Below are 16,999 nucleotides of genomic sequence, written 5' to 3'. Positions count from 1 at the left end.
ACGGGTAGAAAGATCCTAATGGGAGTTATCTACAGGCCCCCAAACAGTATCTGGATGTAGGGTGTAAGTTGAATAAGGAGTTGAAATTGGCCTGTCGCAAAGGTATTACTACAGTTGTTATGGGGGATTTCAACATGCAGGTAGACTGGGAGAATCAGGATGGTGCCGGACCCCAAGAAAGGGAGGTTGTGGAGTGCCTCCAAGATGGATTCTTAGAACAGCTTGTACTGGAACCAACCAGGGAGAAGGCAATTCTGGGTCTGGTGTTGTGCAACAAGCTGGATTTGATCTGGAACCTCGAAGTAGGAGGTAGTAACCATAATATGATAAATTTTAATCTGCAATTTGAAAGGGAGAAGGGAGAATCGGAAGTGTCAGTATTGCAGTTGAACAAAGGGAACTATGGAGCTATGAGGGAGGAGCTGGCCAAAGTTCAATGGTTCAATACCCTAGCAGGGATGGCAGTGGAACAACAATGGCAGGTGTTTCTGGGTATTATGGAGAAGGTGCAGGATCAGTTCATTCTAAAGAACAAGAAATATCTTAAGGGGAGGCAGGGATGGCTGTGGCTGATGAGGGAAGTTAAGGACTGTATAAAGATAAAGGTGAAGAAGTATAACATAGCAAAGATGAGCGGGAAGCCGGAGGACTGGGAAACATTTAAAGAGCAACAGAGGATAACTAAAAAGGCAATACATGGAGAAAAACTGAAGTACGAAGGCAAACTGGCCAAAAATATAAAGGAGGATAGTAAAAGCTTTTTTAGGTATAAAAGGTTAAGACTAAAACTGGGCCCTTGAAGACAGAAATGGGTGAATTTATTATGGGGAACAAGGAAATGGCATAAGAGTTGAATAGGTAATTTGGATCTGTCTTCACTGGAGAAGACACAAGCAATCTCCCAGATGTAATAGTGGCTGAAGGACTTAGGGTAACGGATGAACTGAAGGAAATTTATATTAGGCAGGAAATGGTGTTGGATAGACTGTTAGGTCTGAAGGCTGATAAGTCCCCGGGACCTGATGGTCTGCGTCCCAGGATACTGAAGGAGGTGGCTCTAGAAATCGTGGATGCATTGGTAATCATTTTTCAATGTTCTATAGATTCAGGATCAGTTCCTGCAGATTGGAGGGTGGCTAATGTCCCACTTTTCAAGAAGGGAAAACAGGGAATTATAGACCTGTTAGCCTGACATCAGTTGTGGGAAAGATGCTGAAGTCAATTACGACTCATTTGGATAGTAGTAACAGGATAGGTCAGAGTCAGCATGGATTTACGAAGGGGAAATCATGCTTGACTAATCTTCTGGATTTTTTGAGGATGTAACTATGGAGATGGACAAGGGAGAACCAGTGGATGTAGTGTACTGGACTTTCAGAAAGTCTTTGATAAAGTTTCACAAAGGAGATTCGTGAGCAAAATTACTGCACATGGTAAAATACTGACTTGGATTGAAAATTGGCTGGCTGACAGGGAACAAAGAGTAGTGATAAACTAGCGATGACTAGTGGGGTACCACATGGTTCGGTACTGGGATCGTAGCTGTTTACAATATACATTAATGATATAGATGAAGGCATTAAAAGTAATATTAGCAAATTTGCTGATGACACAAAGCTAGGTGACAGGGTGAAATGTGAGGAGGATGTTATGAGAATACAGGGTGACTTTGACAGGCTAGGTGTGTGGACGGATGCATGGCAGATGCAGTTTAATGTGAATAAATGTGTGGTTATCCACTTTGATGGCAAGAACAGGAAGGCAGATTACTACCTAAATGGAGTCAAGTTAAGAAAAGGGGAAATACAACGAGATCTAGGTGTTCTTGTGCATCAGTCAATGTAAGCAAGCATGCAGATACAGCAGGCAGTGAAGAAAGCTAATAGGATGCTGGCCTTCATAACAAGAGGAATTGCGTATAGAAGCAAAGAGATCCTTCTGCAGCTGTACAGGGCCCTGGTGAGACCACATCTGGAGTATTGTGGGCAGTTTTGGTCTCCAAATTTGAGGAAGGACATTCTGGCTATTGAGGGAGTGCAGCGTAGGTTCACGAGGTCAACTCTCGGAATGGCAGGACTATCATATGTTGAAAGATTGGAGTCACTTGGCTTGTATACGCTTGAGTTTAGAAGGATGAGAGGGGATCTGATTGAGACGTACAAGATTATTAAAGGATTGGACACTCTGGAGGCAGGGAGCATGTCTCCGCTGATGGGTAAGTCCAGAACCAGAGGACACAGTTTACAAATAAGGGGTAGGCCATTTAGAACAGAGTTGAGGAGAAATGTCTTCACCCAGAGAGTAGTGGATATATGGAATGTTCTGCCCCAGAAGGCAGTGGAGGTGAAGTCTCTGGATACTTTCAAGAAAGAGATGGATAGAGCTCTTAAAGATAGTGGGTTATGGGGATAACGTAGGAACAGGATACTGATTGTGGATGATCAGCCATGATCATAATGAGTGGTGGTGCTGGCTCGATGGGCCAAATGGCCTACTCATGCACCTATTGTCTATTGACTGGGACAACACACACATCCTAGGACAGGCGGAACAAAGACACGCATGAGAACTTTTAGAGGCATGGCATTCTAACCAGAATTCCATCAATAAACACATTGACTTAGACTCTATCTACCTTCCCTTGAAAAAAAGAAACTAAAATGACATCACCCACCTTAAGAAACCAAGACCTATAACTAGAGAGGCGGGACATACCACCAGCGCTTCACCGGAGTCTCTTACTGATGATGTTACCTAGTATGGTGACAAAACCTCTGAAAACACACCTTCAAGCTCAGCAAGCTTATGTATATGTTTCCACTTAAAACAATCATTGTGAAAGGTATTGGTCGATCTTCATTTTTATGCAGCTAATTTGATACGAAATTCAGTAATTTTCTCAGAGTCCATTCTAACATCTTGTGGGAGGGTCCAGTACCTGTCAAAAATTACTACTCTCACTGTGGAAGAAAATTGTCTCAGTTGGAGTTAATCAAATTTATGTCCATGTCCTCAGAACTTAAAACCATCTGTCAATACCTGAATCTAGTTCACTCTCAATCTTCCACAGTAACAACACATCTAATTCTGTCAGCAGATCTTTGACAGGTTAGTCATGGTTTGGCATCAGGCCAATATTCCCTCTCAAGTGCTTTATTTTGTGTCTAATTTCTTATAGCTTTCAGGGTGAGCAAATAATCACACAAGATTAATCTTTGTTAAGAATGCTGCTTCTCTCCCAGCCAGGAAGAAACAAATTTCCATGGGGAAAGTGCTGTGAGCCAACTTTGAGTTTTGAATCTTAGGATATTCCATCATTAAGGGCTCAGATGAAAACCAACAATTAATTCTTTATGAGTGGCTTGAAATGTCAGATGGCTAATTCTAGAGCTCAACACTGTCAGAATTAATGAAATCAATGTCTTATTCTACCTTACTGCCATTTTCACTTTCTAAGGCATTGTATTGAGGATACAAGATTGCTCCGTTTCAGGCTGGCTGCAGTGTTCCAATGAAGCTCAGCACAAGCTGGAAGTACAACACCTCATTTTCCCTCAGGGACCCTCCTGACTCAATGTCGAGTTCAATAATTTAAGGACTCAATACTTTGAACTCTCCCATATCTTAGCCCCTACCCCACACACCAGGCCTTGTATCACACAGTCTGCCATGATAAACTACCTATTGTTCGCCATTAACAGCTATTCACTCTCCTAGCCACTCCTTTGTCTGTCCAGCTGTTCTTCTCTCTCTTTGGGCTCTATCCCCAACTATCATCTACACCTTACCCCCTCCTCGACTCCACCTTCAGCATATAAATCGACATTATCCTAGCTACCATCAGTTCTGAGGAACATTAAGCGTTAACTCTGATTTCTCTTTGCAGGGATTTGCTAGCGTTGTTCAGGAGGATTTAAACTAGCAAGGGTGCAATGGGGGGAGAGTTGGGTGGGACCCAGGAAGATACTGAGGAAAGAGATCAGTCTGAGACTGGTACCGTTGAGAAAAGAAGTGAGTCAAACAGTCACGCCAGGCAGGAACAAAGCAGAGAACAAGCTGGGACTGATAAATTAAACTGCATTTATTTCAATGCAAGAGGCCTAACAGGGAAGGCAGGTGAACTCAGGGCATGCTTAGAACATGGGACTGGGATATCACAGCAATTACAGAAACATGGCTCAGGGATGGACAGGACTGGCAGCTTAACGTTCCAGGATACAAATGCTACAGGAAGGACAGAAAGGGAGTTTTTGATAAGGGTTAGCATTATTGCTGTACTGAGGGAGGATGTTCCTGGAAATACATCCAGGAAAGTTATTTGGGTGGAACTGAGAAATAAGAAAGGGATGATCACCTTATTGGGATTGTATTAGAGACCCCATAATAGTCAGCGGGAAATTGAAAAACAAATTTGTAAGGAGATCTCAGCTATCTGTAAAAATAATAGGGTGATTATGGTAGGGGATTTTAACTTTCCAGACACAGACTGAGATTGCCATAGTGTTAAGGATTTAGATGGAGAGGAATTTGTTAAGAGTGTACAAGAAAATTTTCTGAGTCAGTATATGGATGCACCTATTACAGAAGGTGCAAAACTTCACCTACTCTTGGGAAATAAGGCAGGGCAGGTGACTGAGGTGTCAGTGGGGGAGCACTTTGGGGCCAGCGACCATAATTCTATTAGTTTTAAAATAGTGATGCAAAAGGATAGACCAGATCTAAAAGTTAAAGTTCTAAAATTGGAGAATGGCCAATTTTGACGGTAGAGGGAAATGCTGGATGACTGAAGAAATTGAGGGTTTGGTTAAGAAAAAGAAGGAAGCATATGGAAGGTATAGACAGGATAGATCGAGTGAATCCTTAGAAGAGTATAAAGGAAGTAGGATTATACTTAAGAGGGAAATCAGGAGGGCAAAAGGGGGACATGAGATAGCTTCGGCAAATAGGGTTAAAGAGAATCCAAAGGGTTTTACAAATACGTTAAGGACAAAAGGGTAACTAGGAAGCAAATAGGGCCCCTCAAAGATTAGTAAAGCGGCCTTTGAGGGGAGCCGCAGGAGATGGGGAAGATACTAAATGAATATTTTGCATCAGCGTTTACTGTGGAAAAGGACATGGAAGACATAGAATGTAGGGAAAGAAATGGTGACATCTTGAAAAATGCCCATATTACAGAGGAGGAAGTGCTGGATGTCTTGAAATGCATGAAGGTGGATAAATCTTCAGGACCTGATCACATGGACCCTAGAACTCTGTGGGAAGCTAGCGAAGTGATTGCTGGGCTCATGCTGAGATATTTGTATCATCGATAGTCACAGGTGAGGTGCCAGAAGACTGGAGGTTGGCAAACGTGGTGCCACTGTTTAAGAAGGGCGGTAAAGACAAGTCAAGAAACTATAGACCAGTGAGCCTGACATCGGTGGTGGGCAAGTTTTTGGAGGGAATCCTGAGGGACAGGATTTACACGTATTTGGAAGGTAAGGACTGATTAGGGATAGTCAACATGGCTTTGTACGTGAGAAATCATGTCTCATAAATTTATTGAGTTTTTTGCAAAAGTAACAAACAGGATAGATGAGGGCAGATTGGTTGATATGATCTATATGGACTTCAGTAAGGCATTCGACAAGGTTTCCCATGGACACTGGTTAGCGAGGTTAGATCTCATGGAATACAGGGAGAACTAGCCATTTGGATACAGAACTGGCTCAAAGGCAGAAGACAGAGGATAATGGTGGAGGGTTGTTTTTCAGACTGGAGGTCTGTGACCAGTGGAGTGCCACAAGGATTGGTGCTGGGGCCAATACTCTTCGTCATTTATATAAATGAATTGGTTGTGAACATAGGAGATATAGTTAGTAAGTTTGCAAATGACACCAAATTTGGAGGTGTAGCGGATAATGAAGAGGGTTACCTCAGAATACAACAGGATCTGGACCAGATGGGCCAATGGGCTGAGAAGTGACAGATGGAGTTTAATTCAGATAAATGCGAGGTTCTGCATTTTGAGAAAGCAAATCTTAGCAGGACTTATACATTTAATGGTAATGTCCTAGGGAGTGTTGCTGAACAAAGAGACCTTGGAATGCAGGCTCATAGCTCCTTGAAAGTGGAGTCACAGGTAGATAGGATAGTGAAGAAGGCATTTGGTATGCTTTCCTTTATTAGTCAAAGCATTGAGTATAAGTCATGTTGCGGCTGTACAGGACGTTGGTTAGGCCACGCTTGGAATATTGTGTGCAATTCTGGTCTCCTTCCTATTGGAAGAATGTTTGTCACTTGAAAAGGTTTAGAAAAGATTTACAAGGACGTTGCCAGGGTTGGAGGATTTGAGCTATGGGGAGAGGCTGAATAAACTGGGGCCTGGAGAGTCGAAGGCTGAGGGGCGACCTCATAGAGGTTTATAAAATCATGAGGGGCATGGATAGGATAAATAGACAAAATCTTTTCCCTGAGGTGGGGGAGTCCAGAACTAGTGGGCATAGGTTGAGGGTGAAAGGGGGAAGATATAAAAGGAAGCTAAGGGGCAACCTTTTCACGCAGAGGTGGTGCATGCATGGAATGAGCTGCCAGAGGAAGTGGTGGAGGCTGGTACAATTGCATTATTTAAAAGGCATCTGTATGGGTATACGAATAGGAAGGGTTTAGAGGGAGTTGGGACATGTGCTGCCAAATGGGACTAGATTAGGTTGGGATATCTGGTCGGCATGGACGAGTTGGACAATATGGTCTGTTTTCGTGCTGTACATCGCTACAACTCTGTGAGAGGCTGCCAGATCTGCTGAGCTTTTCCAGCAACTTCTGTTTTTGTTACAAGATTGCTTTTTTAAATTGTTCATGTAATATGGACCTTAAGTATCTTTATTTGCCCTGGGAATGTGAAAATCGGCCTTCTCTGGACTCTTATCAAGCTCAGTTTTACTGGGGCTTCTTGTCCTATAAAAGTACGGCACTACAACTTGAGAAGAATTTGTAATGATGCTTTTATTGCTGTAATAGGTCAATGTTATGACACCTGGACAGTCTCGGACTCCTCCCTCCCCTTCCTAGACCTTTCTGTTTCTATCTCAGGCGACCGAATCAACACGGACATCTACTACAAACCAACCGACTCCCACAGCTACCTGGACTACACCTCCTCCCATCCTGCCCCCTGTAAAAACGCCATCCCATTCTCCCAATTCCTTCGTCTCCACTGCATCTGCTCCCAGGAGGACCAGTTCAAAATACGTACAACACAGATGGCCTCCTTCTTCAAGGACCGCAATTTCCCCCCCGACGTGGTCGACGGTGCCCTCCACCGCATCTCCTCCACTTCCCGCTCCTCCGCCCTTGAGCCCCGCCCCTCCAACCGCCACCAGGACAGAACCCCACTGGTCCTCACCTACCACCCCACCAATCTCCATGTACAGCCCATCATCCGCCGTCACTTCCGCCACCTCCAAACAGACCCCAGCACCAAGAATATATTTCCCTCCCCTCCCCTATCAGCTTTCCGTAGAGACCACTCCCTCCGCGACTCCCTTGTCAGATCCACACCCCCCACCGACCCAACCACCACTCCCGGCACCTTCCCTTGCAACCGCAGGAGGTGCAACACGTGCGCCCACACCTCCCCCCTCACTTCTCTCCAAGGCCCCAAAGGAAAATTCCATATCCGCCACAGATTCACCTGCACCTCCACCCACATCATCTACTGCATCCGCTGCAGCCGGTGTGGCCTCCTCTATATTGGGGAGACAGGCCGCCTACTTGCGGAGCGATTCAGAGAGCACCTCTGGGCCACCCGGACGAACCAACCCAACCAACCTGTGGCACAGCATTTCAACTCCCCCTCCCACTCCACCGAGGATATGCAGGTCATTGGACTCATCCACCGCCAAACCACAACAACCCGACGGTCGGAGGAGGAGCGTCTTATCTTCCGACTGGGAACACTCCAACCGCAGGGGACGTCGAATCTCCTGTTCCCTGGATGCTGCCTGACCTGCTGTGCTGTTCCAGCAATAAAGTTTCAACTTTGATCTCCAGCATCTGCAGACCTCACTTTCTCCTCAATGTTATGACACAGCAACTTCACAAAAACAATCCTCAGCATTGATCACCATGTTGTATGAAGTATTGCTCACCATTGGCTAGATTTCCTGTCACCATCATCTTTTAAGGGATGGATCTACAGACCCGCTTGATCTGGTGTGGGAGATGAAAATCATTGGCCAGTTTTATGATAGTTTATTGCATGATATTAACTAACTTCTGATATGATAGACACTGTTTCAGAGAATTAGAAGACTTGGACGGTAGCTCTTACTTATTCAAGATTTGAAGCTGTTTCCCATCAGGTCCATCATAGTGGGGTGTGGGTGAAGACATGTCTCACTACTAACCTTTTTAGACCCTTGCAAACTTATACAATATCTCACTTTCTTTTTGTTCTTGTTATCTGATATTTATGTAGATAATTTGTTTGCCAATTATCCTATCCTCCTCCAAATCTCTAATTTCAGAAGCACAGGCAATCTGGTGGCTTCACTATTCTTACAAATTGCATTCTCATCTGAGGAGCTTGGAGAAATGTTGAGTTTGATTCCATTGCAGACAGTGTACAAGTCCCTTTAAAATGGTGGACTTTTAATATCTTGGGCTTCCGCTGTATAAGATACTCTCCCTGCTGCCACAGGCACTTTCACCATACAATACTTGGAGGACTTTAAATCTCACGTATTTCCCATGCTAAAGGTAGCTGTCCAACTGGAACAGGCAGTTTCTTTTTTCAGCGTCTTGATCACTTAAACAGGCAATTCCTTCCTGATCAGATCCTGGATCCCTACAAATTGTTCGTTCCAGCCCAGTGATGGCTTCTATGGGGTTTCATGCAGCAGATCTTCAATCTTTGTCAGCAGATGTTTATTCTCAATCTGACACTAAATCTGTGTTGAAGCATTGTCGAATCTTAACTTTAACTTGTTGATTAGCTTCGACACTTTCATTCAGTTCAGTGATTATAGTATTTGTGAAACCATCACGTTCACTTCTGCAATCGTGTTATTTAAGAGTTACTTCTTGTTTGGCATGATCTCTGTCACTGTACTGAGGATTCTTCTTCTTAGGAAGATAAAGAAATGAAATTCTCAGTATGAACTTGCATCTTCCACAGATGCCCTAATGAATTCAAGTGCAGATTACTGCTCATTTGATACATGGTTGTTAGTGTTAGCTCACTAACTTTGCTGTTCTCTGCAATCTGAACCCTCTTCAATGTTGATAACTATGGAAAAGAAATTCCTGTCCCCAATATAATTGTATGTTTCCATTTTGCCTACAGTATGAAATACCTTTCCTGCACAAACATAGCTACTCACAATGCAATAAGTATTTTGTTTGGGTTACATCTGGAGTCTACGGAGCCCTATAACATCTTCTCCTGGTGGCCCTTTGTTCCAAATCTGGCCGTTCCTTCATTAAACATTTTTCATCTGCTTTTACATGACTACTTGTTCCTGGACCATTTTCTTTGCACTTTAACTAGTTTGACTTCACCAGCCATTTGAAAAATGTTGAGGTCAAGATGAGTTGGGCCAAAGGGTCTATTTCCGTGCTGTACATCTCTATGACTGTATGTGCATTCAACCTTTGGAGTGAGAATTCTTAATTGTGTTGGACGGTTGTTTGTCGGATACTTTTAATACTAAGTGCTATATCTCCTAGATGTTGTAGTTGCACTGTTGTTGGCTGATGTATTCACCCCTTTATCAAGTCTGGAATTAGTGAGATGACCATTAATATAAATATTCAATAGCCAAAGGCTGTGCAACAGTAGCTATTTCCTGAGGAATACCTCTTTTTTGTTATTGACTGTTCTATCTTATTAACCTCAATGTGTAGGTAGCTTTTTCGTTTCATGTCACAGAAAAGCACTGTCACTTTCAGAAAATGTGCTGAAGCAAGACATTTTCTGAAAGTGACAGAATGTATTAATAAATGATCACTGCCTTTGTCTACAAGGTTTTGTTACTCCAGATCATTGGCAAAGACCTATAATCCCTTCTTTCTGATATACTGCTACATCTTCCTGTTGAGATTGTTTATCTTTGCTAACAGCACTTTTAAATTTGCAACAATAGCATCCCAGAGGGAAAAGCCAGTAACAAGCTAAACTTGAGAAATATTTGGAACTGAATGTTTGGGTCATACTGGACCTCCACGTTATATATACAAGATGAGTTGGACACTATTTCTCATTTGCCTGTATGATGTGTTTTCTCCTTTTACAAATGCTGCTCTCTGTGCTCTAACTGAAGGGTTTTTCCGCATTTTTTTAAAAAATGGAGGATTCCTGTCTTTTTATGAGTTCTCTCCATGAGTCTGACTATTTGCATCTTAAATAAATGATTGCTGTTACTTTAAGGCTTTACTGAATGAGTCCCACTGTCTGTAGCTTCAATAATGATGCTTGCTTTAATCCCAGTATCTTTTTCTGACTGCTTCCAAAGGTGATTGCTGTTCTAATTGAACCAAGATACAATGCAGATACAATATAAATGCCACCTAAAAACTCCACTCACACTTACAAGACCTTAAACGTTAGAATATTGTGTCCAGTTGTCTTATAAAACCCCACCAAAATATATTAAAGATCTTAGTCTAAATTACTCCAACCTATGTTAAATCCACGTAATTTGAAAAACTGGTGGGATTCTTGGGAAGAAATGTAATTATTGAGTTTGTAACTAATAACATGATAACTTGTGACACTCAAGTAAATTGAAGTCAGTACCTGTCTGATTATTTGAAATGTATCAGCCTGGCTATGGTCATGGGAAGTCTGCTCCTTAAATTATCTGTTTTTGAAGAGGGAGAAAAATGAAAAGAAACAAGCATTTTACAGCAAGCTTCTACTTACAGTAACCAATTTCCAGTGAGCTATACAAAGGAAAGAATGTCAGTGCATTTGCCAGAGCCTATCAGCAATATCACTCTTCATGGAGCATGTTGCCAACAGCTAGAACATCAGATATGCTGCAAGCCAACAAAAGCATTAATTCATAGAAAATTGTTTGTTCACCACAATGGGAACAACCCAAGGCAATGAGCAAGTGGGGAAAGTTAGCTGAGAGGAACTGTTAAAAGCACTATCCTCAACCCCTGTGGTCTTCCTGTGAACACAGTATATCCAGAGGGTTCATTCATATTGAAATAGCTAACGAGTCTCTGTCAGCAAGAACAGAAGAAATTCATCAAGATAATCTGATCGAGGTGACTCAATGCCATTAACTCAATAAATGTGTGCTTTGTTATTGATGAAAGAATATTAAACAAAGACTTAGTGGATAAAAATAGTGATAAGTATGAGATCCAATGGCAGACTTAAGCCAGCAATGATGGGTCACTATATCAGAAAATGTTGCTTTTCCTTGTATATTAATTATAACAAAGACAATGGGTGGAATCTTTTCGGCACCTGAACAATGGTGGTGAAGGTGAGAAATTAAACAATATTACAGGAGAGGTTGAGCAAAGCACAAAATGACATCTGGAATACCTAGCTGCAGTTTCCAATCATATTCTGGACGTTGAGATGAGATTCTCATGAGACAGTGGTGAGATGGCAATGAACGGGGATTATTGTTTGTTGTCAGCCTAATTAACTGCAGACCTCGCCTCATTAACATGCAGTCTCCTATCCTACCATCTGCTGCAAACAAATTAGATACTGAGAAATCTCGACATGGAATTCTTAGCTGCTTCCTGACTCACTGCTCCTACTGGCCTCCAACTTGGGCACCAAGGAGTGCAGATTCATAGTTCCTTGAATGTGGAGTCTCAGGTAGATAGGATAGTGTAGAAGACATTTGGTTTGTTTGCCTTTATTGATCAGTGCACTGAATATAGGAATTGGGAGGACATGTTGCAGCTGTACATGATGTTGGTTAGGCCGCTATTTAAATACTGCATGCAATTCTAGTCTCCCTGCCATAGGAAGGATGTTGTGAAACTTGAAAGGGTTCAGAAAAGATTTACAAGGATGTTGCCAGGGTTGAAGGTTTTGAGCTATTGGAAGAGGCTGAACAGGCTGGGGCAGTTTTCCTTGGAGTGAGAGGTGATTTTATATAGGTTCATAAAATCATGAGGGGTATGGATAGGATAAATAGACAAGGTATTTTTCCTGGATTGGAGGAGTCAGAAGTAGAGGGCATAGGTTTAGGGTGAGAGGGGCAAGATATAAAAGGGACCTAAGGGGCAACTTTTTCACACAGAGAGTGGTGCATGTTTAGAACAAGCTGCTAGAGGAAGTGGTGGAGGCTGGTACAATTGCATTAATTAAAATGCATATGGATGGGAATTGGAATAGGAAGGGTTTAAGGGGATATGGGCCAAATACTGACAAATGGGACAATATTTATTTAGGATATCTGGTCTGTTTCCATGCTGTATCTCTCTATGACTCTATCACAGGTTACACTCCACTGGTAGTGACTGCATGCAGCCCATGTCCATGGATCTTGGCATTGAACACTTGCCAGTCCTCCATAAAATTGTGGCACATCTCTGATCCAATTACAATACGCTTCTGCACCTTGAGGCTGCATCTCAGGCTGCCCCAGCAACTATCATTGTAAGGTTGCTGGAAAGCACTAACATGTAGGGGCAGACACTCAGTCCTCTGATTGGAATAGGCTGCACCTCAGGGTTGTGCTCTCTGAGCACACACTCTCTTTGAGTACATAGAGATGCCCATAGCACCCAGGCCTACCTTACCTTGCCTTTTTATGCTTTGCCAATATCACAGGGTCAGCCAGCTGGACTTCATAGAATATGAGTTCCCTGATTGAGGCTGTTAATCTGGTCCAATCAAGCAGTTCCGGCTGACAGATATAAGCAGGAGTGTCAGAAATCGCGTTCACTCGGGTGCTGTTTTTGACGAGGCTCTGCCAGAGTCAAGGACTTCCCACATATAAATCAAAGATGACTTGATGACGGGATACTGGCCTCTGTGGAGTTATTTCAGCCAAGCTCATATTATTTCTGTCTCACCCTTTTGCTTAGCACAGGGAGCTTATTATTATTGTCAGCATGCCCTGCTCAATTCATGGATGACAGTGTTCAGTCAGGGTATCCCAGCACTGTAAATAAAGGACAGTCTGCCATACCAGTCTAGGGGCTTCGGCACTGTCAATCAGCCACATGGGGCAGCAGTCAAGATCCTCTCCATGGAAGAGGTGAGCAGCTGAATGTCAGGCCGTGTCCCATCTGTCTTGGTCCTTTTTGCCCTTTGGGGACAGTATTCTTCTATAATGAAAGAAAAGTGAGATGCTAGAAGATGGCATAGCTGCTAATGGTGATGTAGTTCATGAAAAAGTGGTGAGTTGTCCTGAGAACATGATTAGGGAGCACAGAGGGCATGGAGGTTTGGTGCTGTGTGGGCTTGGTGTGTGAGAGTGAATGAGAAAAGATATTGCATGCAACAGTGGACTTGGTAGAGCATGGGGCATGGTAGGAAGTGGGTGCAGAGATAGTTGACACGAGGCAGCAAAGGTGGTGGCATTTAACCTGGCGAGTTGAGAAGGCCATTTATCTTCTTCCTACACTGCCTGGTATTCCTCCAGATGGTTAAGATCACACTGACCTGGGTGACAGCCTCAGGCCAGGCTAGGCAGGCAGGGTGGCATGGTCTCCTCTGGTAGCTCTCTTCCACATCACCTCATGTACAAGGACCTCCAGGACAACTACCTGCAAAGCAGTCTGCCAAACTCCTCTTCTCTGCCATGTCCAGAGGAACTGTCATGAACTGTACAGGGCAGCTCCAGACTGACAGTGCTTGTTCAGGTGTGCAACAGCCTTTTAAAGATGGTGCAGGCACTAGGGATGCTGGTCCATTCCAGAATATCTGACAGTGACGAGTTATTCTGGTTTTGGCAAGTGGGAGAATCCAGCTGGCATCAGATGAGAGGGGCTCTATAGAGATGGGTAGATAGTTAGTGGGGCAAGATTGGGATGATAGAGCAAGAAAAAGCACTAGGCCTCAGGTAGAGACCATGGTGATGGCAACATATTAACATGATGAAGGATTGGCTAATAACCAGGAAACAGGAAGTTGGGAAAGAAATACAATTTTCTGGTTGGCAAACTAACCAGTGGAGTGTCATAGGGATCAATGTTGGTGTTGATACTATTTATGAACTATATTAATGATATTGATATAGGGGCCTGCATTGTAGCCAAATTTGCTGATGATAGATGACAAATAGGAAAGCAAGTTGTGAGGATGATGCAAAGGGATACAAAGAGGTTAAGTGATTGAGTGCAAAAATGGTGATGGAGTTCAATGTGTGTAAATGTGAGGTGAGCCACTTTACCAGTATAATAGAAAAGGAGAAAGTTATTTTAATGAAGTGAAAGTGCAGAATACTGTAATGCAGAAGGATCTAGGTGTCCTTTTGCATGAATCACAAAATGTTAGCATGCAACTACAGCAAGTAATTAGGAAGGCAAATGGAATGTGGCTTTTATTGCAAAGGGATGGAGCAAAAACATAGACAAGTCTTGGTACAACTGTACAGATGAGACTGCACCTGGAGTACTCTGTAAAGGTTTTGTCTTGAGGAATATACTTGCATTGGAAACAGCTCAGAAACTAGCAGACCTGAGGACCTGTCAGATCCACCGTGATCCTGTTGAATGGTGAAGCAGGCTAGACTGGCTGAATGGCCTACTCCAGTTCCTATTTCTTATGATCTTCGTGATGAATCTCATTTTGTTTTAGAAGAATGAGAGGTGATCTTTTTGAATCATCTGATTCTGAGGGGGGGATTAACGGAGTAGATGCTGTGGGGATGTTTCCTCCCATGGGGCACAGTTTAAAAATAACCAGTGTCCCAGTTAAGGCATTTCTTCTATCTGATTGGCCATTACCATTTTCTTCTCCACAGAACTGTGGAGTCATTGAATATATTTAAGACTGAACTAGACAGATTTTTGATTGACAACAGAGTGATGTCCACATTACAGAGGAGGAAATGCTGGATGTCTTGAAATGCATAAAGGTGGATAAATCCCCAGGACCTAATGAGTTGTACCCTTGAACTCTGTGGGAAGCTAGAGAAGTGATTGCTGGGCCTCTTGCTGAGATATTTGTAGCATCGATAGTCACAGGTGAGGTGCTGGAAGGCTGGAGGTTGGCTAATGTGGTGCCACTGTTAAAGAAGGGTGGTAAGGACAAGCCAGCAAACTATAGACCAATGAGCCTGACGTCAGTGGTGGGCAAGTTGTTGGAGGGAATCCTGAAGGACAGGATATACATGTATTTGGAAAGGCAAGGTCTGATTAGGGATAGTCAGTCCTTGCCTTTCCAAATACATGTACATCCTGTCCTCCACTTCCTCCTCTGTAATATGGACATTTTTTTCAAGACAAACTTGATTGAGTCTTTTGAAGAAGTAACAAAGAGGATTGATGAGTGCAGAGATGTGATCTATATGGTCTTCAGTAAGGTGTTCAACAAGGTTCCCCATGGGAGACTGATTAGCAAGGTTAGATCTCATGGAATTAAGGGAGAACTAGCCATTTGGATACAGAACTGGCTCAAAGGTAGAAGACAGGGTAGTGGGTGGAGGGTTGCTTTTCAGATTGGAGGCTTGTGACCAGTGGAGTGCCACAAGGATTGGTGCTGGGTCTTCCACTTTTTGTCATTTACATAAATGATTCGGATACGAGCATAAGAGGTACAGTTAGTAAGTTTGCAGATGACACCAAAATTGGAGGTGTAGTGGACAGCGAAGAGGGTTACCTCAGATTACAACAGGATCTTGGCCAGATGGGCCAATGGGCTGAGAAGTGGCAGATGGAGTTTAATTCAGATAAATGCGAGGTTCTGCATTTGGGAAAGCAAATCTTAGCAAGACTTATACATTTAATGGTAAGGTCTTAGGGAGTGTTGCTGAACAAAGAGACTTTGGAGTGCAGGTCTATAGCTCCATGAAAGTGGATTCACAGGTAGATAGGATAGTGAAGAAGGCGTTTGGTATGCTTTCCTTTATTGGTCAGAGTATTGAGTACAGGAATTGGGAGGTCATGTTGCAGCTGTACAGGACATTGGTTAGGCCACTGTTGGAATATTGCTTGCAATTCTGATCTCCTTCCTATCGGAAAAATGTTTAAAACATGAAAGTGTTCAGAAAAGATTTACAAGGATGTTTCCAGGGTCGGAGGATTTGAGCTATAGGGAGAGGCTGAACAGGCTGGGCTGTTTTCCCTGGAGCGTCAGAGGCTGAGGGGTAACCTTATATAGGTTTACAAAATTATGAGGGGCATGGATAGGGTAAATAGACACAGTCTTTTCCCTGGGGTCGGGGAGTCCAGAACTAGAGGTCATAGGTTTAGGGTGAGAGGGGAAAGATATAAAAGAGACCTAAGGGGCAACTTTTTCACACAGAAGGTGGTACATGTTTGGAATGAGCTGCCAGAGGAAGTGGGAGAGGCTGGTACAATTGCAACATTTAAGAGGCATTTGAATGGGTATATGAATAGGCAGGGTTTGGAGGGATATGGGCCGTGTGCTGGCATGTGTGACTAGAGTGGGTTGGGATTTCTGGTTGGCTTGGACGGGTTGGACCGAATGATCTGTTTCCATGCTGTACATCTCTATGACTCTATGAAGGGTTATGGGAGATTGCCAAGAAAATGGACCAAAGGCCACAATCTGGTCAGCCATGAGCAGAGCTGATGTGATAAGTCAAAAATATTAAACACTGAGAGAGCTCCAACAGCATATTATTTGGCAGTTCAATCTATTTAGTCATGAAGCAAGACACCAGGAGATTTCAAAAATTGAGAAAATATATAAGAAGTTAAAACAACATACATAGAACTGCAAAATTCTTTTTTATACTGTTGCAGTGCTTTGTCAATGAAGTCTAATTTTAACTCGAGAAACACCAGAAATTCTATTGCACTAGTATACAATATGGGAGAGTTACAACATTGGATCAGACTGGATTCT

The 16,999-nt window shown here is 43.1% G+C and overlaps 1 protein-coding gene across 1 annotated transcript in view; it reads right to left on the bottom strand.

Moving 5' to 3' along the window:
* nmnat2 (nicotinamide nucleotide adenylyltransferase 2) overlaps positions 1-16,999 on the bottom strand; it is a 257,728-nt gene that overhangs the window by 35,489 nt on the left and 205,240 nt on the right. The gene's annotated exons all lie outside the window — the stretch shown is intronic.

The sequence above is a fragment of the Chiloscyllium plagiosum genome, chromosome 11 (assembly GCF_004010195.1).
Source record: "Chiloscyllium plagiosum isolate BGI_BamShark_2017 chromosome 11, ASM401019v2, whole genome shotgun sequence".
In the NCBI taxonomy this organism is placed as follows: Eukaryota; Metazoa; Chordata; class Chondrichthyes; order Orectolobiformes; family Hemiscylliidae; genus Chiloscyllium; species Chiloscyllium plagiosum.
Note: the sequence above shows the minus strand (reverse complement) of the source record. Positions and strands in the feature narration are given on the sequence as shown.